General features: G+C 43.3%; 2 long non-coding RNA genes across 2 annotated transcripts; both read left to right on the top strand.

Moving 5' to 3' along the window:
* Nucleotides 1–2,110: 2,110 nt before the first annotated feature.
* LOC136481764 (uncharacterized) lies at nucleotides 2,111–4,635 on the top strand. Its single transcript, XR_010764840.1, has 2 exons — nucleotides 2,111–2,840; nucleotides 4,553–4,635. It is a non-coding gene; the product is annotated as an uncharacterized lncRNA (long non-coding RNA).
* Nucleotides 4,636–5,535: 900 nt separating this feature from the next.
* LOC136481763 (uncharacterized) lies at nucleotides 5,536–7,120 on the top strand. Its single transcript, XR_010764839.1, has 3 exons — nucleotides 5,536–5,775; nucleotides 5,934–5,979; nucleotides 6,939–7,120. It is a non-coding gene; the product is annotated as an uncharacterized lncRNA (long non-coding RNA).
* The last annotated feature ends 4,267 nt before the right edge of the window (nucleotides 7,121–11,387 follow it).

Here is an 11,387-nt window from a genome sequence, read left to right as displayed (position 1 = left end):
GTGTCGCTCTATTGTCTGCAATCCTCCGTTCTTGTGGTGAGGTTCACTTGGGGTTTGATTTGACAGTCTCCTCACACTTCCATGTGTTTGTATATGGGAAGATGAGGGAGGGTGAGTCCATAGGTGTGAACATCTACTCATCTAAGAGTGTAGCTTGGATCTTGAAAGAATCTGAATGGGACGATGGTATTATAGTATTCACATATGCGACAAGTGTGTTTCTTAATGGTTTCATGCACTAGCTTGAGTTCTCCCAAATCGTTGTTGTTGGTATGGACGAAAAGACATGGACGAAAATAGAGAAGCCACGTGGTGATGCAATCTCCATCCATGGAGCCCAGGGTTAGTTGTGTTTATGTACTGCTGATATTTACACTATGACTCAGCTTTCAATCTGGATCCTTAAAGACTATGGTAGTAATAGATGGACATTGAAGCATACGGTGACCACGCTGGAGATATTTGGATAGAACAATATTGAATTTGGTTGGACGAAAATAGAGAAGCCACGTGGTGTTGCAATCTCCATCCATGGAGCCCAGGGTCAGTTGTGTTTATGTACTGCTGATATTTACACTATGACACAGCTTTCAATCTGGATCCTTAAAGACTATGGTAGTAATAGATGGACATTGAAGCATACGGTGACCACGCTAGAGATATTTGGACAGAACAATATTGAATTTGGTTACGAGGTTTGTGACGCGGAGTATAGAGTGATTGCAGTTCACCTTGAATGGAATTTGATTTTCCTTGTTGGGGAGGACAGAAAACTACTTCCATATGACATGAACCACAGAAAAGTTCATGTCCTCCCTACATGGGTCATATGCTATCCTAGACCTACCTAGAGTCTATGTATCAATGGACCTCACTATCTTCCGTATGTTCCCTTGTTCATGCACAGTCATTAGCAGAGTAGTAAAGGTACATATGCCGTATTTTGTTGCTAGGACATGTCTTTGTTCAGGTAGGGAGTTGTTTTGAGTCTATATATAGTCCAATTTTGGCTTGGTAACTAAACCAATGGTATGTTGAATATTATTAATTATTAATTCTGTTGCTTTGCATTGTGTGGGTTTTGGAGTCTTAGTGCTTTTGAATGATTTTCCTGCAATTGCTATGGAAGGAAGAAGAGGAGTTCCATCGTGCATTGGCTGCCAAGCTAATCAAAGAGTGCCAATCTGAAGTAGTGGAGCACATCTATCTTACGTAAGTTTGTAGGGAGCAGAACCTTTATTATGCTATCTATGTACCGTTTGTGTTAATTCATCAATTGACATAGTTGTTATGTTAGTGTCGAGCATTTTTATTATAACAAGTACTCTTCATTGTGGACATGATGAATGATGTGTAATGATTATATCTTTATGGTGTGTGTTCAATAAGTTATTAAGGCCTAGCTGAATTAGTAAATACAGTGTGAAAATCAGAAGCAATTCTGCCACCGTTGGATCACTACAAGAAATCCTTTAATCCATGATGGATTCTTCGTGACGAATTATAAGAATGTCACTAAGTAATTGAACATGTACCACTACCAGTTATTAAGGCCCATTCCAGCCCACTACCGGCGTTGGAGTATAAGAATGAAGGCAAACCCTAGCCCAATACTCCTCTCGATCTCCCACAACCGCGCACTTCTCGGTCCTTCCATCCGTAGTCGATACTTCTCCCTCCGTCTCCTACCTCTCGATCCTCCACGAGTCGTTTAACTTCACTTACCGCCACCCGGCCACCGCATCCTCTCTCTCCTCAAACTCCCGAAATAGAGCAGGAGTAGTGTGGGGCTACAGCGGCACGGTGGCTGCTGGCGTCATGGAGTAGTGGCGATGCGGAATAGCGAGCTAGGTTGCAGCGGCACGGAGCAGTGACGTGGGGTTGTCATGGCATTGAACTGCGGCGACGCGACGGCCCGTGGCAGGTGGCATGGAGCAGAGGTGGCGCAGGGCTACGGCGGCGTGGAGAAGCAGTGATGTTGTGGCGTGGGGCTACAAATTGGGCGGCGCGCGGTGCTACTGGTTCAGCAAGAGGTCCAACAAGGAGATTGATGACATCAGTGTAAGTGCCCACCCATCTGCTTCCCTCCTCATCCATCTACTATGTGTGCCTCTTAGGAACTCAATTCTTTACCTGCAATGCTCAGCCTGCTCGAGGAACCGATGTTCTAGATCTGGCGTCTTGGTAGGTTCTGGATCTCAAGTCTTGGTTGTTGAAGATCCTTGTTCTTGCAAAATATCAATAGGCTATACATAGAGTAACAGATGGTGAGGCTTCAGTTTAATAGAGATCATAGGGGATAGAGAAGCTAGACATTCTAACTACATTGTAACAACGTTGCTTGTAAGCTCTACTTGAAGGTCAAATGAATGTGACAAGAGGTAGTAGTATGTTCACAGTATTTTGTCAGACTCCACCTACAAAATAATTATGTAGTTACTAACAATATTCTCTATTGATTTCTGAAAATGCAGAACTACTTGTTCAGTTGTTCTGTTTCATTACTTATGTTTAGTAGTGAGGACAGAAAGAAAGAGTAGATCAGTAGATAGTTTACCATAGAAGAGAACGGAGTGCTTTGTTCAAATGTTGTCTTACTTGCTTATTGATATTTGTACTGTTTCTAAGCTGAAAACGAGCCAGATTTGTCTAGTCTTACAGTAGCTAAAGAAAATAAATAGCCTATAGCATATCTTCATGTCACCTAAATAGATTTATGTTCAGTTGGTGTATGAACTTATTGACAATTGTATTTACATGCTCATATGTGTTTGGAGGAAGGAGGCATGGCTTGGGCAGCAGCATGACATGGAAAACCTGTCAAAGAAAATCAAGAACAGGTTTTGTCGGTGTTTCGTACAAGCACCGGCAAGTAAATTTATAGTAATGCGCGTTAGGCTCGGATGGTGCGCTAAAGGACAAAGGATTTATACTGGTTCGGGCAGAACGTCCCTACATCCAGTTTGTTGCTGCTTGTGTTATTAGCACCGTGAACGGTCTGTAGTAAGGGATATAAACTGCCAAGAGAGGGACTGGTCCCAAGTCTCTGATGGAAGGATTGAAAGGTGGTCAGGAGCTTCGTAGCTGCTTGAATATGTGTGTGAGTGCGTTCTATTGTTCGGTCCTCTTTTTTCCCGTCTCCTTGATGGAGGAAGCGCATCCCCTTTTATAGATGAAGGGGATGGCTTTACAAGGGTGAGGGTTCCAGGATGCGTACTCTACTTAGTCTTGTGGCTCACGTCTACCTGGCCAGGTCCTCAATTCTGATGAGTGCAAAGAAAGATAAGTACTTACCATGTTGTCGATGTCTCTGTAGGATGTCAGGTTAGTCACAGAATGCTGCCCTGCGCAGGGTATGGGTTGTAGTACAGTGGTTTTGACTTATGAGCCTCCCCCCAGCCTTGCTCCGCACGCCTTCTGGTTCCCATGATTCCTTGTTGGGAGAATTTAGGGTCGGGGTCCGGTGTAGCGCCGTGGCCAAGGCCTTCTGACTGGGAGGACCTGAGGGGTCGGGAAGAGGGCGCCGCTCCCTCGGGTCCACAGCGTGGTGACGGAATATCCGTCGTTCATGGAGATAGCAAATCCGTTATTGGAGCGTAGCGGTTATCGTATATTTTCATTGGGTTCCGTGTCCCAGAGCTGAAGGCGGCGCCTACAACTCTACAGGGTGAGGTGCACGCACCTGTAATACCTTTTGGGCTCTGCAGTGCCCGGAAGGGTCTAAAGCATCAGTCCTGTCGTTCCCTAGCAGTCTTTTTCCTGCCAGGGCGCAGGGTATGGTCGTTGGAGTCATGGTTGACCCGAACGTCTTGTCTCGTCCTGTACCCATCATTATGAGGGATAGATATCGATCAGGGCGAGGCTCGTTCTGGGCCGTCGGGTGAGACGGAGACCAATCCCTATCTCTTGGGCGAGACTAAACCTATCCCTCCGGGATCGGGCGAGGCGAAATCCATCCCTTAGCCTTCGGGCGAGACCGAGCCCGCCCTATAGGCGTCGGGCGAGACGGAGATTAGCCTTGAGCCTTTGGGCGAGGCAGGGTTATCCCACAAAGGCGTCGAGTGAGGCTGACCCTGCCCCTCCGGGATCGGGCGAGACGGAATTCATCCCTCAGCCCTCGGGCGAGACCGAGCCCACCCTCAAGGCGTCGGGCGAGACGGAGTTTATCCCTCGGCCCTCGGGCGAGACCGAGCCCGTCCCAAAGGTGTCGGACGAGGCGGAACCGAACTCCTGTCACTCGAACAAGGGATGACATGGCGCCCTTATGCGTCCAGAAGTTTTTCACGTTCGGTGGTTATCGGTTCCACCTTCTGGGATACCCTACTATTGGTCCCCGACAGGTTTGTTCCCTTTCTATTTGATTTTTGTTTTATATTCGATCAATCTGGGCCTGTGTTAAGAGCCACATATTGTTCTGCTATATCTTTAATTCTTTGTTCATATCTTGACTTTGTAGCATTGCAAGGAGTGCTTATTTACTTTGCTATCTGTTTAATTCTTTTTTCTGCTATCTGTTTATTTCTTAGTAGATTTACTTTGTACATTCTTTCAGAACAAACCATTTGTAGAATTGCAAAGAGTGCTGATTGACAGTTTGTAGGGAAACAAGCAGGTCGACATCAATATTAAGTAAAGGTGCAGCTCTCAACTTGTAATTAAATTCTGGGCCAATGCATATACAGGTTCCACATTACTGAATTCTGAGCAAATGCATATACATGTCCCACATTACTGAGTTCATATGAATACTCCCTGCTACTATGATCTGTACTAGTTAAATTTCATGAGCTCTATTTCTTCTGCTCTTGTGTAAACTATAGACCTGTAGACTAACTGCACATGGGATCTTTACATTTTCTTAATACATGAGCAATGGACTGTAGATTAGTATAACTTTATTACCAAATACCAATACTGCCCCTTCCTTTTTTGTGCCTATTCACTACTAATTGCATTTGACTCTTTCTTATGTAGTGCCATTTAATTTGCTTGCAAGCAAATATCAAGTACAGATTTATCACTTTCTTCCCTTAGTTTCAGTAGCAGCATATTATTTTAAATTTCTGTACTTGAAATCAGCTGGTGGCTAGAATTTGGAAAGACAATGACCTGTATGCTTTCAAGATAAAGTTTCAAGCTTACACACCATCGGTTGACTCTCAATTCTGAACTGTATTATTTGAAAACAAAGCCACATGAACTGTTAGAATGATTAAATTAGAATGCTACCTACACAAGGTTATAACAAAACCATCTAAGTATATTTCAAACCAACCTGGATGGAACATATTATTTTACTCATGCTTACATGAGAACAGGGAAGAGAGCTGATTGACATTGGACACTTTACATGTATAAAAAAAGAGAGAACAAAAGGCCTTCAGATTTGTAATGATAGTCATAATGTGATAGCAATGGGATAGCAGATTCACTCATAGATTTACTTGTACCTGTGATGTGTGGCGTTCAAATCTGAATGTCTCTAGTGTTTTTTATTAAATTATTACCAATCAACATATGTTCAAGGTTCCTGAGTAAACTAGCTAGGACAATAGTTTAAGTTTTTCAGAGATTGTGATTGCTGTAGAGACGTTGGTCTGACTGTGATTAATTTCTAAGGCCACTCTCTTGGAAGTAGAATTAATTTTTTGTACTGATTGTATAGTACACACATATTAATCTGCAATTATTTTATTGATGATAATTTCTACTCTCTAGAAAGAAGGAAGCGACATTGCATAGGAAGGTCCAAGATGCAGTCTACAGAGTCGAAAGGTATGTACAGCCTCCATGATATTTTACCTCTGCAGTTTAGAGCAACTGAAGCCATCAGCTAGACCACTATTGGGCAGCATAAGCAGCAATTTGGCACTGCATAGCTTAGCTCTGTTTTCTACAGGTTTGAGCAGCAGCATTTTTATCTCATGATGCAGGGCAGTGTGGATTCACATAGGTGAAATGTCATGTTCAAGCTACAAGGTGAAACGGTGAATTAATTCTCATGTAATCATTAGCTAATGATCAGTTCCTTGCTTGTGTGATTATTCAAGCTTTATCTCTGGTCTGTAGCATTTATGTGCTGTTTTTCCTTTGCCAATTGACAGTAGTAGTTGCTCCTGACCACATTGATTTGTATTTTGTTCTGCAACTTGTTATTTCTAGAAGCAGGTCTGCAGCAGGGAGATCAGTTCCTTGTTGTATGTATTTTTCAGACTGAAAACCTATAGGGTCACTATCAACTCTACCTTTCTAGATGTAGATGGGTTATTTGAGTTATTTGTTGGTTCAGTGGTTTACTTGTTGGTTCTAGGTTAGTTAGCTACCTCTGCATTTATCTTTCTGCCATCTCTGAGACTTGTATGTTTTCCTAGGACACCATTGTTGTAGTTGGTAGAGCAAAAGTAATCGCTATAGGGATTGGTTCTTCCATTGAGATAAAATTATGCACACCCATCAAATTGAACATATCAATTTGTTCAGTCCAAACCAGCATTTGTTACTCTTAGATAATTATCTGTTGTTGCATTGTGAGATAGTGTTGAGGTAATTTTTTTCCTAATGAATGGTCTGAGCGACTGAAAGAGTGCAATTAAGGTAGTCCAACGATGGTTTTTTGTTAGTCCAATGATGGCAATATAATATTTAAGAAACGTGATGGACTGAATAAAATAAAGCTGCAATCTCATATCATTCATGTCATATTTGTAGAAATGGGAAGTCTGGAAGAATTATTTGTTAGAGGGGATACTTTTTGTCCGACCATTTTTTCTTTAACTAGTTAATTTCATTTATTTAATAGTGGAAGCTATAATGGATGATCTTTTTTGTTGCTGCTCAATAGAACAAATTTTCCCTGGTGCCATCATTCTTGTTTGTATGATTTTTGTCCCATCGGTGGTCTTGCTGCGAGCTTCACAAGTATGCCAAATATCCTGCAGGTTGTCAAGATCGTTTATTGCTGTGGATAAGTCATATGTCCATGGCTGTCTTCGCGTTCAACGCATTGCATCATGTCGAAGGATGAAGTACATCAAAGTTTATTATTTTTTTCTATCATGTATATTGTATTTTTTAGCCTATAAGTTTGTATATGCTGAATCCATTGTATACATCAACTCATTATTACCATTGTATACAGCTATTCATTATTATATGAATAAATAAATGTCTATTGTATGATTGGTGTATCTTGTGATGAATGTTATTATACTATTGATGTGCTAAATACGTGGCAATTTGTTGTGATGTCAACATCCACGTCATTATATAAATGATGATGTGGCTATTCAATCTATGACGGTTATATTCTATCACAAACATTGGGCTTGGGTTGGGCTAAGTGGGTCTCGGGCTAAGCTATGACGGTCTATAATCATCATGGATTGCGTTAATCTATGATGGTTTTCAAATAACCATCATGCACATCAATCCATGATGCTCAATACATGACGATACCTAAAACCGTCATGGATGCTATTTTGTGACGGTTATTTAGCGATCGGTGACGGAATTGAATCGTCATGTATTAATAGGTTTCTTGTAGTGGATGTACAGGACGTTGGTTGTTTTGTCATCACCGCCACTATTTGTCTGATGTAGTAGGGTCAATAGTGTATCACCGCCGAATCATTTAGTAACCTAACAACAACTAAAGGATCATCATGGGTGGATCATACTGCAACGCGATGGTGACAATGCCCTATGACCAGGCGGTTCATTCGTTGAAGTGACAGTGATGTTCACCTTGACACAGGCGGGTCATGCTCCAAGGTGACGGAAACAAGGACCTAATCACGGATGGGTCATAAGCCAACACGGTGGTGTTAGTGTACACCTACACAGGAGGGTCGGGCCTCAATGCGACGGAATAAGGATCTGATCGCGGATGGATCATAAGCCATGCTGCGGTGTTAGTGCATACCCATACAGGCGAGCCATGGTCCAATATGACAGAAGTAAGGACCTTATCACAGATGGATGAAAAGCCAAAACGGTGGTGTAGTGAACATCATAGTCAGTCTCAGATAGCGACAGTGATGGCTATGACTATTATTGCCGATAGCTTACTACCGAGGCCAAAATCAGACTGTGATAGGGGTTATGACGTGGCTGTGAAAGGTGTGAGTGTAGTTGTGGATAGAGGGCTCCCAATCACCACCACGTAAGCCACCAAGGCTCTAGTGTGCTCAACTACCAGCCAAAGGCTAGCCAAGACTTCTATTTATGGCCCCATGGGCTAAACCAGCCATTACCCCTTCACTAGGCTAAAAATGTAGTGATCGGACGTGCCGGTCGTGATGACCGGACGCGCCAGGCCCTACGTCCAGTCACTCCTGGCCATCCACGTGTCGCCAGTGTTTGATGATGGTCGCATGATCCTAATGGTCAAGTGACAAACAGACATGGCCTACAAGGACTGGACGTGCCCGCACAATGTCTGCTCACACGCGCGCTCGAGGCGCCAAGCCCGTGACCTAATGCGTTGACAAAATGACCTGACTCACCATGAGCCAGCATCTGATCAAGTCCAGAGATGCTGAAACATGACCGGATGCATTAGGTTAGTCATGACCAGATGCAACACCTAAGTTCGGTCCTTCACCTCCTGCCACATGCCACTACTACACCTTGCACCATGACATCAGCGTACATCACTGCGACTGGACTCACCACCTGCATGTCTAGTCTTCCACTGAGCCAGCATCTGGTCACTTGCCAACTCACGCTCTTCTCTACGAGTGATGACCGGACATAGGGGACAGAGTTCAATCACTGCCAAGGCAGAGCCCAATCCCCCTAGAACTCCTCATTTTCTTCACCGAGTTGATCCACTTCAACTCCAACTTCTCCGCCTTTGCAAATGTGCCAACACCATGAAGTGTTCATCAACTTGTGCTAGTGTGTTAGCATTTTCACAAATATTTTCCAAAGGAGTTAGCTACTCAACTTGCCACGCCACTCGATCCTAACATGTATGCAAAGTTAGATCGCTCAAGTGGCACTAGATGACCGATATGCAAACAAGTTTGCCCTCTTAATAGTACGGCCATCTATCCTAAACCCGGCCATCAACTTCCCTACATGCCTATGACCGGTAAAATGAAATACCCTATGTTATACCTTTGCCTTGCGCATTTCATTCCATCTCCTTCGATGTCAATGTCGATGCAACATATGCACTAACCAATCAGCAAATGATATGATCCACTTCATATCATCATGTGACTGTATTGGTTCATTGATCTTGACTTCACTTGCTCTTCACCGTTGCCTCGGTCCATCGGCGCCAAGTCATCACTCAACTTGCCCTTCACACTTGCAACCGGTCCATCAAGCCAAGTCTTGTCTTGATCTTCTCCACCTTGATCACATGACTCCATGTCATGTCTCATATGCAATGAGCTCCTTCATCACATGTGTGAGCTTTGCACCATGTCCAAGCCATCCAAACACTATGGCATGTATTGGGCACACACATGTACCTATGGACAAATCACCTATGTATCTCACTTTAAACACAATTAGTCCACCTAGGTTGCCACTCAAATACCAAAACTAAACTAGGGACCTTTCAACGCTACACAAACATGACAACACCGCATGGCAGTTACAACCGGTACGACGATCCACCATCCAAATATGGTCGATAGGACGCATGTACGATTCTACCCACCATGGGATGGGATCCATGACAAAGGCCTTGACTTAGAGGCCATCCAACCTATCAGGAGCCATGACCCCAACGATCAGGATCGTGACCCTCAGCCCTTCAAACTAACAAGGCAATTGATGACCCGGGGGCAGCTAACAACTCCTGTACGACGCCCCCGGAAACCAGGATGTGATGACGAAGACCACGACGAGGACCACATTGCATAGGACGGCTAGCGATTCACCACCGTGCCTACAGTGCCACCATGGTAGGCATAGTAGCACCACATCACTATCGATGCCGGGAACACAGTGATCAACGCCGGGGAGAGGCCACACGGAGCAGATCCTAAGGTTTTGCTCTGGGCTTAGGAAGGGCACCATCAGACCGGACGGTCATGACCTTGGGGGAGTGCTTGTCAATTTGACCTGCAATTGACAAGGGAGCAAGATTGATTAGTAATTTAAGGTGGAACATGCCAGTCATTTGTCTAGATAGTTTTAAATGTGTGGCCAAGTGGCTAGTAAGACAAGGCTATCGACTAGAGAGCTGATATCCAGCATGTTCATGATGTATGATAAGTAAAACAAGCATATCGACAATCATTAGTTACTCAATTACATAGATCTAACCTACTGATTATCATGAAAGCATGCATAAGATGTAAAAAGATAGACATGAAAGCATATGATTTGATTGAGAAACATACTAGCTTTTAACCAAGACAAAAACAAGTAAAAAGCGTGTAGACAGCCACTATATATTCTCAAAAGATAGGCTATCGGCTAAATAGCTTATTCCAACGAAAGAAGGGTCATATCATGCAACCATGCAACCACTAAACGTGTATAGTCCTGTACACCTATCAGATCTAATCTACTATCTTTATTAGTGGGGGTCAGATTGAACCGATGCAACCATAATAAGGATAACAAATTAAACCTTCAAAGCATATAGATCTATAAATGCTTTAACGAGATCACGGGAACATACTATGATCGTGAAAGCTCAGACGATCGGCTAAATAGCCAATGCAGACATAGCATGCAGCTAGAGACTATGCTTGGCCATAAGCAAGGCTTACTACCTAATGATTTCCAGTCTATGATGCTAGCAGTGGGGGTCAGACCTAACCAATGCAGCCATAAAAGTAGACCAGGTCTCATCAATTAACAAGCTAAACATGCCATGACCACACACTATCTTTGATCAAGATCAGATTAGAAAGGCTAGACTAGCAATAACCATCGTCAAAGCAGGTTGTAAACAATGTAGTGCGATGAGATGATGATTCAAAAAAATACAAAGCCGATCTATCTCAATCTTAACCGGGCAGGGGATTCATATCAAAATTCATATGAGATCAGACTTAATCTAGGGCAGCCGTGCGAATTTTGTTAAGAATCGAGTATAACTATCAGCAATTACAAGAGATCAGACTTAACCGAGGGCAGCCTTACAATTAACTGATAATAACTAACTTATATCAAGCTTGTAAGAGATCAGACTTAACCGAGGGCAGCCTTACAAATGCAATATAAGTTATGATGTATACTTATAGATAAACCGGAGATCGGACCTAACCGAGGGTAGCCCCGCTTGCTGAAGAACTCGTCGAAATCTACTCTACTCCTACTCCTAAGGGGTGGCATGAGTCAAAAAGTAAAGGTACTGATTTGTGTTGATCGTTGGAGATGTCCATTACAATGGCTGGGGTTCAACATTTATACCCACG

This window comes from Miscanthus floridulus, chromosome 9 (assembly GCF_019320115.1).
Source record: "Miscanthus floridulus cultivar M001 chromosome 9, ASM1932011v1, whole genome shotgun sequence".
Classification (NCBI taxonomy): Eukaryota; Viridiplantae; Streptophyta; class Magnoliopsida; order Poales; family Poaceae; genus Miscanthus; species Miscanthus floridulus.
Note: the sequence above shows the minus strand (reverse complement) of the source record. Positions and strands in the feature narration are given on the sequence as shown.